The sequence below is a fragment of the Rhinoderma darwinii genome, chromosome 5 (genome assembly GCF_050947455.1).
Source record: "Rhinoderma darwinii isolate aRhiDar2 chromosome 5, aRhiDar2.hap1, whole genome shotgun sequence".
Lineage (NCBI taxonomy): Eukaryota > Metazoa > Chordata > Amphibia > Anura > Rhinodermatidae > Rhinoderma > Rhinoderma darwinii.
Genome location: NC_134691.1, coordinates 213,063,273 through 213,080,271, shown reverse-complemented (window position 1 = coordinate 213,080,271; position 16,999 = coordinate 213,063,273). Strand labels below are relative to the sequence as shown.

The window sequence follows — 16,999 nt, the reverse complement described above, 5'->3', positions numbered from 1 at the left end:
TGAAGTTTGTGCCTGGTCTGCAGAGGAAGCAGAGGACACCTGTGACTGTGCAGATGTACAATCCCTTTGTGAAGGATGAAGAGATCATGGCTCTCCTGAGCAGGTATGCTGTGTATGTCTCTCCTGGGGAGAAACGTCGCAATGTTCTTGGAACATTTAATGGACTACGCCGTTTCTGGGTGGAGTTCAAGCTGGATGAGAGTGGTTATGGGGGTGTGATGCATCCTCCCCAGACCTTCTCCATTGGGTCCAATAGAGGATACTTGTTTTATCCTGGACAGCCTTCATTTTGCAGAGACTGTTTCTGTTTTGGTCACACCAAAGAAGATTGTCCAACTGGTCCTGTGTGCAGGAACTGCTTTAAAGCTGGTCATAGAACAGCAGATTGTGAGGAGGCCAGGAAGTGCCATTTCTGCAATTCCTCAGAGCACCTGGCTAGGCAATGTCCTGGAGTTAACCCTCCCCAAGCTAGGAGATCGTACGCTGGGGTGGTGAGTGGAGAAGCACCTGTGGCTTTTATTTCGTCAATGGAGATTCCTACAGGAATTGAGTCTCAGGTAGTTGAGCAGGAATCCGGCTCTGTTGCGGTTCCGGACCCCCTGATGGCAGAGGGGGAGGAGCCTCCTGTGGTGGTGGAGGAAGGAGCCGAGGTCATTACAGTGGTGGCCGAGACTCCGGAAATGGACGTGGACAAGGCTTCCCTTAAAAGGAAGTCAGAAAGAACTGACCCTGTTTCTTCCACAGATAAGGATGCAGAACCTCCTGATGCAGAAGGTGGAGAGGAGGAGGAGGAGACTTCTGTGGACTCTGATGCCTCTTCTCTAGACCAGGGTTACCTGGAGAGGAGTAGTGTTAAAAAACTTGCCCGTACCCTGAGCTTTGTAAAAAGTGTAAAGGAGATCAGGCCAAATAGAAAAGAGTGGACAGAGATGCAGGGAGTGCAACCTCCTGAGGACAAACCGGGTAGTTCTAGAGGGAGAACGAAAAAAAGTGGGAAAAAATCATGATTGTGATATAATGTTTATTTTTCCCTTTTTTCCTTAAATGTTTAAATGTTGCTTTCTATAGGTTCTCTTAATGTTAGGAGCATTAAATCTGCTGTAAGGAGAGCGGCTATTTTTTCTTCTGTTGCTGCTTACCCTAACGACATCTTGTGTTTACAGGAATGTTGCCTTGAAGATGAACCTATAGTGGCAGAGTGGACTTGTGGGCCAAGCGTCTGGTCCACTAGTAAGAAAAAGAATTGTGGGGTGGGAGTTTTATTTAGAGGTTTTGATTTCGTGATTAAAGAAATAATTCATGTTATTCCTGGCAGGGTCCTTTTAGTTAATTTTGAAAAAAATGGTGTTTTGTTTAAACTCCTTAACGTTTATGCCCCTCCTGACAGAAAGGAGAGGGAAGAATTAATTGAACAGCTGTATTTTTTCTTGGGTGGTATGGGTCATACCATATTAGTGGGAGATTTCAACTGTATTTTGAGGGATGGTGATAGAACTAGTGGGGGAGGTAGGGTTGATAGGAGTGGGAAACAGCTAAAAGAAGTTATTAGTTTATTTGGGTTGCAGGATGCTTTTCTGCAGTGTAATAATGATACTGATGGTTTTACCTATTTCTCTGATAGAGGAAATGTTAGTTCTCGTATTGATTTTTGTTTCTTTTCCAGATATTTTGAAGTTAATCGTTTCCTTTTGAGAAGGTTGCCGTTTACGGATCATGCCATGCTTGAATGTGTCGTGAGTATAGAAAATGAATGTCCGTATGGGAGAGGTGTGTGGAAGTTAAACGTTTCCTTATTGGAAGACGAAAGTGTGTGTGAAAGCTATTGTGAGTGGTTTAGGAGATGGATGAATAAAAAGAGTGATTTTGAGAGTGTGGTAGAATGGTGGGAATGGGTGAAGGGAGAAACAAAACGTTTCTTCATCAAAAAAGGCTGTGAGAAAGTGAGGAGAGAACGTGAGGAGTATGAGAGATGGCAGACGAGGTTGGAGTATTTGGAAACTTTGCAAAAGGGTGGATGGGATATGAAAAAAGACATTCAGGATACGAGAGAGAAGGTCAGATCTTGTTTACAGGAAAAAGGTAAAAAAATTATAGCTCAGGCTAAGATGATCGTGAAAGAAAAGGATGAGAAGTGTACAAAATTTTTCTTTAAAAAAGTGTATGGAAAGAGAGTTGGAATGGAGTGTGTGCTAAATGAAGATGGTGTAGAGATAAGTGGAAATGATGGTGTGATTGATGAAGTACAGAAGTTTTATTCAAAACTGTTTGCTAGGAAGGAAAGAGTGAGAGATCTGGAAGAAGAGTGTTTGGACAATATAGAGAAAAAGTTAGATAGAATGGAGAAAGAATGGCTGAGTGAAGAGATTAAAATGGAAGAAGTTGTGAATGTGGTTAAAAGTATGAAAAAAGGGAAAGTGGCTGGTAGTGATGGATTGCCTGTTGAGTTTTATTGTAAGTTTTGGGATATGATTGGTATTCATGTTTTTGAAGTGTGTAAGGAAGTGCTTGCGAGAGGGAGATTGTCTAGAAGTATGAGTGAGAGTGTGGTTGTGTTACTATATAAAAAAGGTAATAAAAAAGACCTAAAAAACTGGAGGCCTATTGCGCTCCTTAATTGCGACTATAAGATTATTGCTAAAGTGATTGCTGACAGATTAAGGAATGTTGTGGACAAGATGGTGGGTGAGGAACAAGTGTGTGCGGTGCCCGGGCGCCAAATATGTGACAGTTTGTTGTGTTTGCGTGATGTGTTGTATGATTGTAAAGAGAGGAAGCAACCTATTGCTGTGGTGACTGTGGATTTTGAGAAAGCGTATGACAGAGTGGAACATGATTTTATGTTTAGTGTGTTACGGAAAATGGGTGTGCCTGATTGTATGATTGGTTGGATTAAAGTATTATATACCAATATTGTAAGTAAGGTACAGGTTAACGGGTTTTTAAGCCAGGAAGTAAAGATTAAGGGGTGAGACAGGGATGTCCCCTGTCTCCTATATTGTTTATTTGTGTTATTGAACCTTTGTTAGGAATGATTAGGAGAGATAAAGTTATGCGTGGGGTGGAAGTGCCTGGTAGTGGGGGTAGGGATCTGAGAGTGATTGGCTATATGGATGACGTCACGATTGTGTGTAAATATCATGCTAGTCTGGTGAGAATAAAGTTGTTGATTGAGTGTTTTTGTATGGCGAGTGCGTTTAAATTGAATGTGGATAAGAGTGGATGCAAATTCTTTGGTGAATGGAGAGAGCGTGAGATGAGTGTGTGGCCTGTTAGAGAGGGTGGGATTGAGGTTTTAGGTATCATTTTTAATAATGATCTACTTGGGAAACAAAGCTGGGATATTGCCCATGATAAAATTAAGAAGAAGGTGGAATTTTGGTCTCTTAGGACCTTATCTTTAGAAGGCAGGATTCTTATTATTAAAGCAGTTCTTATTCCTATTATTTTGTATATTAGTAATGTTTTTCCAGCACCTGATAGGTGTTTGAAACGGATTATAAGATTAATTTTCATGTTCTTTTGGAATTCTAGGATGGAGAAGTTGAGTCGCGTGAAGGTTATGAAAGGAAGAGACAATGGTGGTAAAGGTGTGACGAATGTGGAGAGGTTTTTGGCTGTAAAGTATGTAAGTAATTGTGTGAGATTGAGCAAAAAGGATTGTTTGGCTGGTTGTATGTTGAGATATTTGTCTGGGAGTGTGTTGAGAAAGTATGATTTGATTGAGTCTGATCTGAGGAGGCCTGTAAGACTTAATGCACCTTGGTTTTATGTGAGAATTGAGAGATGTATTAGGAGGAATGACTTGAGTGGTGTGTCTGCTGAAATGTGGTGTGACAGTAAGAAAGTTATAAAACTTTTGGATACAAGAGAGAGTATGGAACGTGTGAATGGTCTGAATATGACAGAAAGCATGGAAGTGTGGAAAAAGGTGAATGACAAAGAATTAGTTAATAAGCAAAAAGATATTGCTTGGATGGCAGCTCATGGCTGTTTACCCACAAGGGAATTTCAGAGAAGCAGAAGACTAGTGGATAGTGAAATTTGTCCTAGAGCGAATTGTGCAAATTGTGAGAATGGTATTCATGTAATGTGGGAGTGTGGGTATGCTAAAGAAGTATGGAGAAGGATGAGAAGAATGATTAAAGGTTTGACTGGGGTTGAGATTTTATCTTTTAGGATGATGATGTTTGGTTTGACTGGTTTGGAGAGACAGAGAGCAAGAGTGTTATGGTTTTTGGTAAATTGTGTGAAAGAAGTCTTGTGGGATGTAAGAAACATTTTAATTTTCAGACAGAGTGATGTTGAAGTGAGAGACTGTATAGGCATGATCCGAGGGAAGTTGTTTTTGTATTATTTATCTGATGTAAAAAGGCTCGGTACTATTGATTCTGAAGGCATCTGGAAATTTAAAAAATGGAGAGCCTGGTTTCTAGGTTCCTGATGTTCTGTATTAATTTCTTTAATTTTGTTTTACTTGGTTAAATGTGTCATGTGTTGTGAACATTATTGAACAATATCATGTACATTGTTTTGTTTTTGTGTATGATGTTTCCTTGTGCCATTTGATGTACCATTGTTTTTTTGAACCTGTACTTTTGATGAAATGTTATGTTGTAAATTTTACTTGCAATTTTCCAATAAAAGAATTAAAAAAAAAAAAAAAAAAAATCTGTTCTTATCAGTTTAATATCTGATACGTCCCCTATCTGGGGACCATATATTAAATGGATTTTTAGAACAGGGAGATGGAAATAGAGCTTGCTCTGTCCACTCCACGCATTGACCTGGTATTGCAGTATTTCCAGGACCGGTGCACCCTTCCCTTATGTGTTTACTAAAATCAGATTTCAAAAGTGCTATTTGTGTTTGCTATTGTTTTTGTCTTTCTGATGGGATCTCCCCTTTTAATCCCATTATTTCAACACCTGTTGGACAATGCATTTGTACAGTCATGTGTGATAATGAGCTAATTTATTAAATGCAATTAATGAATACATTGCCACCTCTTGTTTTGTGTCGTCTGTGTTTCTGTGTTTCTGGCATTTCACATTGGAACAGCTCATTCACCTTCCTTGTCTTCTCTCCGCCCTCCCTCCTAGGTAGGTTAAAGAGCTGCACCTGAGCCAGCCACTGATTGATGCAGCACCACAGTCAAATAGCGGAGTGGAGTAGAGGAACAGCAAACAGCCATTAAAGCCGCCCGCCCGCCCGCCCGCCACAATGGACCTACCTGTGTACACTAGATGGATGTGATGGAAAGTACTGTCGTCCCTACATTTCAAGAAGAAGTAAGAATTGCAGTTGCAACAAACCCTTGCTTGCCTACAAAGAGAGCAGCAATTTGGATTTGTTACTATGTTACCTGGAAGAATAACAAAGTGTGCAAGGATGGAGGTTGTAGGAGCAAGGAGAACAAGTTGTCTGTAAAGTTGGTGGATGCTTATTTTCCATTTTGCAGTCCCTTGTCTCCCTCTTGTGGCCTCCTGGAGGCAAATAAATGTGCAAAAAAAAGACAGCCTGGGGGCCGGCTGTTGCAGTGTTGCCCTCTCAGGCAACACTGAGTGACTGACTGAGCCGCACCGTCTTATATAAAGTTCAGACGGAACTTTGCACGTGTCATAGTGGAGCCCTGAGGAGCCAGAGCCAGCTTTCTGACATCATAATGGGGCCTCAGAGATAAAAGCCTGGGCCCAGGCAGTGTTGGTCAGTGCTGCTCAGCAGGCAGCACCTGACTGGATTAAAGCTGATACAAGGTGTGAAAGGAGAAGGGGTGGCAGTGGGCATGCACTTACTGCTGCTGCTGCTGCCAGTGTTTGCACGGCAGGAGGGCATTTGGGCGTTGCCAGGAAGGCGGTTTTATGTAGATTCCTCTTCTTTCAGCACTGCATTGTGGTGCAAGCAAAAGAAGCAAATCCTGTCTTGCTTCCTCTCCGGCCTTTATTCACCTCCTGCTTAGTAGCTGTGAGTGTGTGCGCGCCTGCAGGGCCCCGTGGAATTGCCTAGGAGTAGGCTGAATCGCTGCAAGGGGTGAACAGCAGTATTAGGCAGGCTCGGTCAACGCCAGGCCCATTCGGGTTATCGCTTCTCGGCCTTTTGGCTGCGACCAAGTGTATTCGTACAGGAGGTTTCAGTCAGAAGGTGCCTGGGGTACCCGGCTACTTGGTTTATCGCCTTGACTTCACCCCCCTGCAGCTATTGGGTAGTCGGACTAGTCCTCAGGCAACGGGAAGGGATCGCTAGGCGGACAGCTTGCGCTGGACGGCCTAGAAGGGCGGAAAAACTTGTTGGGACAAGCAGGAATGCCGTTCACCTATGGGTTTGTAACTGGGGAGACCCAGTTACGCCAAACCATCCGGATCGAGGTCGGAGAGGAACATCGCCAGCGGAAGAACCTGAAATTCATAGTAGGGGAAATCCTGCTTGGCTCCTTCGGCCTCAGACGGGAAAATATCCTGTGTCTGAATGACCAGGAAGGCCGCGGTCGGTATACCATCTCCTTCTGCACCGCGGCCTGCTGCGATACGATCTGTGCAGCCCTGTCTGGTTCCGACCAGACAGATGAGCGCCTAGATGGGCTTCATTTTTCTCTCCTCTACGGAGAAGAGTCTATTCCACTGGTCGTGGTAATGCATAGCCCCTTTGTCCCCGCCAAGGACATTGACACGTTCCTAGGGCGCTATTGCAAGGAAATTCACTTCTCGCATGAAGTAAAAAATGCTGAGGGATTTTGGAACGGAAAGAGAAAGTACTTTGTCAAGTTCTTTCAAGACCCCAATGGCATACGTGGCTTTGTGCACCCTCCAGCGAATTTTGCCATTGGGAAGAACCGGGGATACCTGTTTTACCCCCAGATGCCCCGGTTTTGCTGGAACTGCCAAAAATATGGGCACACAAAAGAGTCATGCAGTGAAAACCGTGTTGTTCGCTGTAACAAATGTGGAGGCCTGGGGCACGTGGCCGCCAAGTGCAGTTCCAGAGCAACATGTAACCTGTGCGGGGAGGCAGGTCACATGTATAAAGACTGTCCTAAAAGAACGCAGTCATTGAGGGGTGGGCCTAGGCCTGGTTCATCCCGTCCAGGGCCAGGGCAGCAGTCCACAACAGGTGCGGACTCTGCTGGTAATGCCCCGGAAACGGCACCCGCCGAAGGGCCAGGACCAAGACCCTCCAAGTCACGAGTGGAGGGTGGTCCTGGGGATTCCAAAGGGCCGGAGCAGGGCTGTTCTGGTTCTGCGATGAAGGCCCCGAGCTCCATACCTGAGTCGGTTGGTAGGAAATCTCGCCGGTCCTCGGTGCCGTCAAAGGAGGACTGGGCAGAGGTGGTGGCTGGTGATGATCCAATTAAGGGATCTAGAAGGAGGGGCTCCACGCTGGACCTCCCTGCCACCAGCTGCCTCCGACCGACTGAGAAGCCCGAGTCTCACCCTCTTATTACGCCAACAGGGGGTCGGGCATTGACGGCTTCAGGTGCAGTAGGCAAGATGACGAGAAAGAAGGAGGGGACCTCACAGGCTCCTGAGCGCCCTGAGCAGATGAGTGACCCGGAGATACCTGCAGCCGTACCGGAGGTAGCAGCGGCCGGAGTTCGCGATGGTGATGACAACAGCCAGGAGTCGGAGGTGACATCCAGTGACGGGGAGGAGGAATCAAGGATGGACCTGACGAGTACGGGGAAAAGGCTAAGAGAAGAAGATGTGCCCACCATAAAGAGGAAGACAATATGCCGCAGCTCGGATGAGAGTGAGTTCAGGGGAAGAGTCGGGTCGATTCATATATCTGGCTCTGACCCTGGGAAAATCCTGGAGTTTGCATCCCCTGATACAGGGGAGTCTGGCTCCCAATTTATATCGGAGTCGGATTCCTCGGAGGTGGACACTGACGCCTAACAATAACTATGCCTTGTATTCCCCTGAAAGTTGCCTCGCTAAATGTGAGGTCCCTAAAGAGCCCTGTTCGCAGGGCTGCTTTATTCTCTTTTCTACAGACTATGGACTTTGATTTTTGCCTACTGCAGGAGTGTGGAATCCCTAACAGCATGGACTATATGGACTTGAAAAAAGACTGGAAGCTGGGCCCTTCGGTGTGGTCGGGTGCTAATGACTGTCGTTCTTCAGGTGTGGGATTGCTCTGCCGTGGCCATTCTATTTCGATACAAACCGTCACTGAGATTATGCCTGGCAGAGCTATTTTAACCCACCTGCACATTAATGGACTTTTAATACGTATTTTAAATGTCTATGCCCCTCCTGATAAACAGGAGCGGGCAGAGCTTTTTAATATTTTACCACTGTTTTGTGTTGGGTCTACCCCCCTGCTGGTAGGAGGTGATTTTAACTGCACAAGAGAAGGAGAAGGCCGGCAGGGTGGGGATGCAAATAGAAAAGACCGCACTACCTACCTGCTCAAAAATTTTATTGAAGATTTTAAATTGCGCGATTGCTGGAGGGAACTCTTGCCAGGAGACGCAGGTGCCACATGGTCTAATGGAAGAGTGAGCTCCAGAATCGATTTTATTTTTGCTTCCCATGATTTTATCCCTCAAAAATGTATGATTTTAACAAATATATTTTCAGACCATAAGCTCCTTAGTGTGTCCCTGGAGCTGGAGGGAGAGCAAAAAGTGAGTAAGGGCCTCTGGAGGTTAAACACCACGCTCCTAGAGGACCCTGAAAACAAAAGTGAGTTTGTGCGGACCTACCAGTGCTGGCAATCACAGAAAAAGCCCCACGAGACCATGCTGCACTGGTGGGAGGGCATTAAACCCAAAATTAAATTATTTTTTATCCGAGCAGGTAGGAAGAAAGCTAGAGAAAAGAAACAGTGGTTTTATGTTCTTAATAAGCGTTTGCATGTGCTTTTTAAACTAAAGGATGTTGGGTTTGAGGTGGATTCGGATATTTTAAATTTAAAAGCTGAAATAAAAAAATGTTTAGATGATAAAGGCAAACAAATCATTTTTAACTCCCATGTAAAACACCTTGAAGAAGATGAGAAGTGCTCCCGATTCTTTTTTAAAAAGGTAAATGGTAGGCGAGATGCTATTTTAAACCTAGAAGGGGAGACTTCTATGGGAGGAATGTTGAATGCAGCTTTTAACTTTTACCAACTCCTTTTTAGTAAAAAAGCTATAGATAAATCCTTTTTAAATCATGCTCTTAACTCCCTTGATTTTAAGTTAGATATTTTAGACCAGGAGGTTTTATCCCGAGATCTTAATTTAGAGGAACTTTTATCTGTTTTTAAAAGTTTTTCAGCGGGAAAGGCCCCTGGGGAGGATGGGTTGCCTATTGAATTTTATCTAACTTTTTGGGATGTTTTAAAAGAGGATATGATTTTACTGTACAAAGAGGTTTTTATCACTGAAGAGCTGCCCCCTTCCTGGAGAAGGGGGATCGTGTCTTTAATTTTTAAAAAAGGTGAAAAGGACCAACTGAAAAATTGGCGTCCCATTACACTTTTAAATGTAGACTACAAGATTTTAGCCAAATTGATAGCGGTCCGTTTTAAACCTTTTATCAGTAAGCTAATCCACCCAAACCAGGTCTGTGGGGTACCTGGTAGATCTATCACTGAGTCCCTTAATATTTTAAGAGATGTTATTTGGTATTTTAAAGATCGAGGCCAAAATCTTGCCATTTTATCACTAGACTTTGAAAAGGCCTTTGATAGAGTGTCCCATGAGTTCCTTTTTATGTGTTAGGGATCTGCCAGGTACTTCATCTAGCTATACTCCTGGGATTAATCAATCCACACCTGAGGCCAGACCTGCTCGACTGACACCATCTCCCACCAACCAGGGTGGCAGGCTCAGGAGTGGGAGAGCCTATCGCGGCCTGGTCTCTCGGAGTTAGCTCCGCCCCCTGCCCTTTATTACCTGCCCTGTGCTCTCCCTCAGTGCTTGTAATTCTTTTGGATTCCTGGCCCCACTGCTGCTTGCTCCAGCCTGCTTCTGCCGTGCTTCTGCCTTGCTGCAGTTCTGCTTGACCTGCTTGCTTGCCCTGGCTTGCTTCTGTCTCCGTGCCTGCTCGGGTGTACTCACTTCGTCCTGGTCCTGACTGTTCGTTCGCCGCCCCGTTTCCTCGTGGCGTTCCGTGGCTACTGCCCCTTCCCTTGCGTGTTCCCTGTTTGTCTTCCTGTGCACTTGGCCAGCGTAGGGACCGCCGCCCAGTTGTGCCTCGTCGCCTAGGGCGGGTCGTTGCAAGTAGGCAGGGACAGGGCGGTGGGTAGATTAGGGCTCACTTTCCCTTCACCTCCTTCCTGCCATTACATAATTACAAGCCCTTACCTAGTCTACCATTTCTCCTACGCTGACGCTATCATGGACCCCCTTGAGACCCTGACCCAGCAGATGCAGGGCCTCTCCCTACAGGTCCAGGCCCTGGCCCAAAGGGTCAATCAGGGTGACGCTGCTTTAGTAGTACCCCTCACCTCACCTCTAGAACCCGACCTCAAGTTACCTGACCGGTTTTCAGGGGACCGTAAGACGTTTCTCTCCTTCCGGGAGAGTTGCAGACTGTATTTCCGCCTAAAGCCCCACTCCTCAGGTTCCGAGAACCAGCGGGTGGGTATCATCATATCCCGACTCCAGGAAGGGCCCCAAGAGTGGGCCTTCTCCTTGGCTCCTGACGCCCCTGAACTTTCCTCTGTTGATCGTTTTTTCTCTGCCCTCGGACTCATTTACGACGAGACTGACAGGACTGCTTTAGCCGAGAGTCAGCTGGTGACCTTACGTCAGGGTAGGAGACCGGTTGAGGAATACTGTTCTGATTTTAGGAAGTGGTGCGTAGCTTCTCAGTGGAACGATCCGGCCCTAAGGTGCCAGTTTAGGTTAGGATTATCTGACGCCCTGAAGGATCTGCTGGTTAGCTACCCCTCGCCTGACTCCCTTGACCAGGTTATGGCCCTAGCAGTACGACTTGACCGACGTCTCAGGGAACGTCAGCTAGAACGCTTCAGTGTGCTCCCCTCTGACTTTTCTGCGATTCCCCCCGAGGTCCCGTCTCCTCGCCCCTCCACGGAGGACTCGGAGGTACCTATGCAACTCGGGGCCTCCATGTCCCCTCGACAACGTAGAGAGTTTCGCAGAATGAATGGTCTCTGCTTCTACTGTGGGGACGACAAGCATCTACTGAACACCTGTCCCAGGCGCAAGAATAAGAAGCCGGAAAACTTCCGCGCCTAAGTGATCATCGGGGAGGTCACTTGGGCGCACAGGTATTTCCCGTTAATGTGAAACGCAATAAAATTTTGCTTCCCTTTCAGGTCTCGTTTGCTGGCCAGTCTGCCACGGGCAGTGCTTTCGTGGATTCTGGCTCATCTGCTAATATCATGTCTGTGGATTTTGCTATGTCTCTAAAGATGCCTTGTATTGATTTACCTTATCCCATCCCTGTAGTAGGAATCGACTCAACCCCCCTTGCTAATGGTTATTTTACTCAGCATACTCCTGTTTTTGAACTCCTGGTTGGCTCCATGCATTTGGAGCAGTGCTCTGTACTGGTGATGCAGGGATTATCGTCTGATCTGGTATTAGGTCTCCCCTGGTTGCAGTTGCATAATCCCACATTTGATTGGAATACTGGGGATCTCACCAAATGGGGTAATGAATGTCTTATGTCATGTCTTTCTGTTAACTCTATTTCTCCCCGGGAGGAGGTAAACACGCTTCCTGAGTTTGTTCAGGACTTCGCCGATGTGTTTTCTAAGGAGGCCTCCGAGGTGTTGCCCCCCCATAGAGATTACGATTGCGCTATCGATTTGGTGCCTGGTGCCAAGCTTCCTAAGGGTAGGATATTTAATCTTTCATGTCCTGAACGTGAAGCGATGAGGGTGTATATCCAAGAATGCCTGGCCAAGGGTTTCATTCGCCCCTCGACTTCTCCTGTAGGTGCTGGCTTCTTCTTCGTGGGGAAGAAGGATGGTGGTCTTAGGCCGTGCATTGATTATCGTAACCTGAATAAGGTCACCGTAAGGAACCAGTACCCACTTCCTTTGATTCCGGATCTTTTTAATCAGGTTCAGGGAGCCCAATGGTTTTCTAAGTTCGATCTACGGGGGGCATATAACCTTATCCGCATCAAAGAGGGGGATGAGTGGAAAACTGCGTTCAACACACCCGAGGGTCATTTCGAATACCTGGTCATGCCCTTTGGGTTGTGTAATGCCCCTGCTGTCTTCCAGAATTTTATTAATGAAATCCTGAGAGAGTACCTGGGTAATTTTCTTGTTGTGTACCTTGATGACATACTGGTGTTTTCCAAGGACTGGTCCTCCCACGTGGAGCATGTCAGGAAGGTGCTCCAGGTCCTTCGGGAGAATAATCTGTTTGCTAAGACTGAAAAATGTGTCTTTGGGGTACAGGAGATACCATTTTTAGGGCAAATCCTCACTCCTCATGAATTCCGCATGGACCCTGCCAAGGTTCAAGCTGTGGCGGAATGGGTCCAACCTGCCTCCCTTAAGGCGTTACAGTGTTTTTTAGGGTTCGCCAACTATTACAGGAGATTTATTGCCAACTTCTCGGTCGTCGCTAAGCCTCTTACGGACCTTACCCGCAAGGGTGCCGATGTCCTCCATTGGCCCCCTGAGGCCGTCCAGGCCTTTGAGACTCTCAAGAAGTGCTTTATCTCGGCCCCCGTGCTGATTCAGCCCAACCAAGAGGAGCCATTTATTGTGGAGGTTGACGCTTCCGAGGTGGGAGTGGGGGCCGTCTTGTCCCAGGGTACCAGCTCCCTCACCCATCTCCGCCCCTGTGCTTACTTCTCTAGGAAGTTTTCGCCCACGGAGAGTAACTATGATATTGGTAACCGCGAACTTCTAGCCATTAAATGGGCTTTTGAGGAGTGGCGGCACTTCCTGGAGGGGGCCAGACACCAGGTAACGGTCCTTACGGATCACAAGAATCTGGTTTTCCTAGAATCGGCCCGGAGGCTTAATCCTAGACAAGCTCGGTGGGCACTATTCTTTACCAGATTTAATTTCTTGGTTACCTATAGGGCTGGGTCCAAGAATATTAAGGCTGACGCTCTGTCACGTAGTTTCATGGCCAATCCTCCTTCCGAGAAGGATCCCGCTTGTATTTTACCCCCTGGTATAATCGTCTCTGCCACGGATTCTGATTTAGCTTCTGATATCGCGGCTGATCAGGGTGCAGCTCCCGGGAACGTCCCTGGGGACAAACTGTTTGTTCCCCTGCAATACCGGCTGAGGGTACTCAGGGAAAACCATGACTCCGCTCTATCTGGTCATCCTGGCATCTTGGGCACCAAACACCTCATTACCAGAAACTATTGGTGGCCTGGGTTGCCTAAAGATGTTAGGGCTTACGTCGCCGCTTGTGAGGTTTGCGCTAGGTCCAAAACCCCTAGGTCCCGACCTGCGGGCCTACTACGTTCCTTGCCCATTCCCCAGAGACCTTGGACCCATATCTCCATGGATTTTATCACCGATTTGCCTCCATCTCAGGGCAAGTCGGTGGTGTGGGTGGTAGTCGACCGCTTCAGCAAGATGTGCCACTTTGTGCCCCTTAAGAAGCTACCTAACGCCAAGACGTTAGCTTCTTTGTTTGTGAAACACATCCTGCGTCTCCATGGGGTCCCAGTCAATATCGTTTCTGACAGAGGGGTACAATTTGTTTCCTTATTTTGGAGAGCTTTTTGTAAAAAGTTGGAGATTGATCTGTCCTTCTCCTCCGCCTTCCATCCCGAAACTAATGGCCAAACGGAAAGGACCAACCAATCCCTGGAACAATATTTAAGGTGTTTCATCTCTGACTGTCAATTCGATTGGGTCTCATTCCTTCCCCTTGCTGAATTTTCCCTGAATAACCGGGTCAGTAACTCGTCAGGGGTCTCCCCGTTTTTCTGTAATTTCGGGTTTAACCCAAGGTTCTCCTCCGTCTCCCCTGGTTGTTCCAATAATCCTGAGGTAGAGGAGGTTCATCGGGAACTGTGCACTGTCTGGGCCCAGGTTCAGAAGAACCTAGAGGCGTCCCAGAGCGCACAAAAGATTCAGGCGGATAGTAGACGTTCTGCTAACCCCCGGTTTGTCGTCGGGGATTTGGTCTGGTTGTCGTCCAGGAACTTGCGCCTTAAGGTCCCGTCCAGGAAGTTTGCTCCCCGATTTATTGGACCTTATAAGATCATTGAAGTCCTCAACCCTGTATCCTTCCGTCTGGAGCTCCCCCCATCCTTTCGCATACATGACGTCTTCCATGCCTCCCTCCTTAAACGCTGCTCCCCGTCCTGGTCCCCCTCGAGGATACCTCCTGTTCCCGTTCTCACCCCTGAGGGGGTGGAATTCGAGGTGGCCAAGATTATGGACAGTAGGATGGTCCAGGGCTCCCTCCAGTACCTGGTCCATTGGAGAGGATACGGGCCGGAGGAGAGGACTTGGGTACCTGCCCGTGATGTTCACGCTGGGGTATTGATCAGGAGGTTCCACCTCCTCTTCCCCACTAAACCGGGTCCCCTTAGTAAGGGTCCGGTGGCCCCTCATAAAAGGGGGAGTACTGTTAGGGATCTGCCAGGTACTTCATCTAGCTATACTCCTGGGATTAATCAATCCACACCTGAGGCCAGACCTGCTCGACTGACACCATCTCCCACCAACCAGGGTGGCAGGCTCAGGAGTGGGAGAGCCTATCGCGGCCTGGTCTCTCGGAGTTAGCTCCGCCCCCTGCCCTTTATTACCTGCCCTGTGCTCTCCCTCAGTGCTTGTAATTCTTTTGGATTCCTGGCCCCACTGCTGCTTGCTCCAGCCTGCTTCTGCCGTGCTTCTGCCTTGCTGCAGTTCTGCTTGACCTGCTTGCTTGCCCTGGCTTGCTTCTGTCTCCGTGCCTGCTCGGGTGTACTCACTTCGTCCTGGTCCTGACTGTTCGTTCGCCGCCCCGTTTCCTCGTGGCGTTCCGTGGCTACTGCCCCTTCCCTTGCGTGTTCCCTGTTTGTCTTCCTGTGCACTTGGCCAGCGTAGGGACCGCCGCCCAGTTGTGCCTCGTCGCCTAGGGCGGGTCGTTGCAAGTAGGCAGGGACAGGGCGGTGGGTAGATTAGGGCTCACTTTCCCTTCACCTCCTTCCTGCCATTACATTATGGTTCTTAAAAAGATGGCGGTGCCTGATTTTATGATAAGTCGTGTTATGCTTTTATATCGGTCCTGTTTTAGTGAAATTTCTGTAAATGGATTTTTAACTAAAGGTGTTCCTCTTTTATCTGGAGTCAAGCAAGGGTGCCCATTGTCTCCCCTACTATTTATATGCGCAATGGAGCCCCTGTTAGCTATGCTCAGAAGTGACAAAGTAGTCAGAGGCGCCCCGATACCTGGTGGGAGGGGTAACCAAATAAAGGTATTGGGCTACATGGATGACGTAACAATTTTATGCCCTGATTCAACATCCATGAGGAGGGCGCTGAGGAACACCACCTTTTTCTGCGAGGCTTCTGGTTTTAAACTAAACATTGATAAATGTGATTGTTTTAATATAGGAGGCTGGGATTCCTCCCTGACCCCAGGAGTCAGAATGCAGAAGGACCAGATTAAAATTTTAGGCATTGGTTTTAATCAGGCGAACAATGGGACCTCTAACTGGGACTCGGTGATAGCAAAAATAGAGAAGAAGGTTTTAATGTGGAATCTTAGGAGCCTCACGATGGAGGGGAAAATTTTAATTATAAAAATGGTTTTAATCCCAATAATGCTTTATGTTGCCATGGTTTTCCCTCCGTCCATTTTATATATTAAAAAGCTAACACGCATTTGTTTTATGTTTCTGTGGGGCTCCAAGATGGAAAAATTAAAACGTGATTTTATGTATAAATGTAAGGACAATGGCGGGAGAGATGTTCCTAACCTTTTTACATTTTTTTATATCAAATATTTCTGCTTCTGTTTTAAAATGTTTAAATCCGATGGCATTTTTAGCTGCTTTTTAAAATATGCAGCGGGCATGGTTTTTAAGCGTTGGTCTCGTATCTCCCTAAATTCTCCTGTGCTCCTGTGTCCCCCAGAACACTACGTGGTGCTGGAGAAGACTGTCAGGCTCCTGAGCCTCCATGAGTTGGAGCCTGATATATTGGGGGACCAGAGGAAGGTGTCAGTGGCGTGTAGACACAGAGAAGAAATGGTGGCAGTTTCCAATCTCTCACAGGCAAGGTCCAAGCAAGTGTGGCGGAATGTTTTTGGGAAATACCTTGCAAATGTGCATAAGGACCTTGCCTGGGCGATCGTGCACCAGTGCCTCCCTACACGTGAGTTCCAACACAGGCGAGGACTGGTGGCGAGAGCCAAGTGCCCGAGAGATATGTGCAGAAATGATGAGACGGTAATGCACTTATTCTGGAACTGCCACTATGCACAGGAGATTTGGAGGAAGGCTGGCCTTTTACTAAAATGGATCTGTGGTCTTAACGATTTTAAATACGAGTACGTTTTTTATGGCCTTTTTACCTGCCCATCATTCAGACAGCAGATGATCTGCTGGATGATTATTAATTGTTTTAAAAATGCCATCTGGAAGGTTAGGAACATTCTTCTTTTTAAACGTGATTTTATTGATATTAAAGATTGTGTTAAAATCGCGTTGAGTGAATTATATGTATACTATCTAAGAGACAAAAAACATCTCGGAGCAAAAGAGGCGGCATCCATGTGGTGTCTGTCTCTATGGAACACAATTATTATGTAAATTATCCATGTATTTATAATTGTGATTTTATTGCTTGTTTTATGATGTTTTATCCTGCCATTGTCATACTCTTAAAGAAACCTTCTTCTCGTTGAAAATATATTGCCTTTATCGTTTTAATGAAATGTATTAAAAATAAACATTTTTAGTACCGAATTTTATGCTATAAAAAGGTTTTTTAATGAAATGTATTAAAAACGTTTTATTACTAATCTTATTGGACAATTGAATGTATAAACAAATTTATTATTACGGAATTTTATTTAACAGCATTTTATTACTGAATTTTATTCTGTAAAAATTGCATTCTATGTATGTGA

At 46.3% G+C, this 16,999-nt stretch overlaps 1 non-coding gene across 1 annotated transcript; it reads left to right on the top strand.

Annotated features, from left to right (window-relative positions):
• Positions 1–4,623: 4,623 nt before the first annotated feature.
• LOC142654103 (U2 spliceosomal RNA) lies at positions 4,624–4,821 on the top strand. Its single transcript, XR_012848875.1, has one exon. It is a non-coding gene; the product is annotated as a U2 spliceosomal RNA (small nuclear RNA).
• The last annotated feature ends 12,178 nt before the right edge of the window (positions 4,822–16,999 follow it).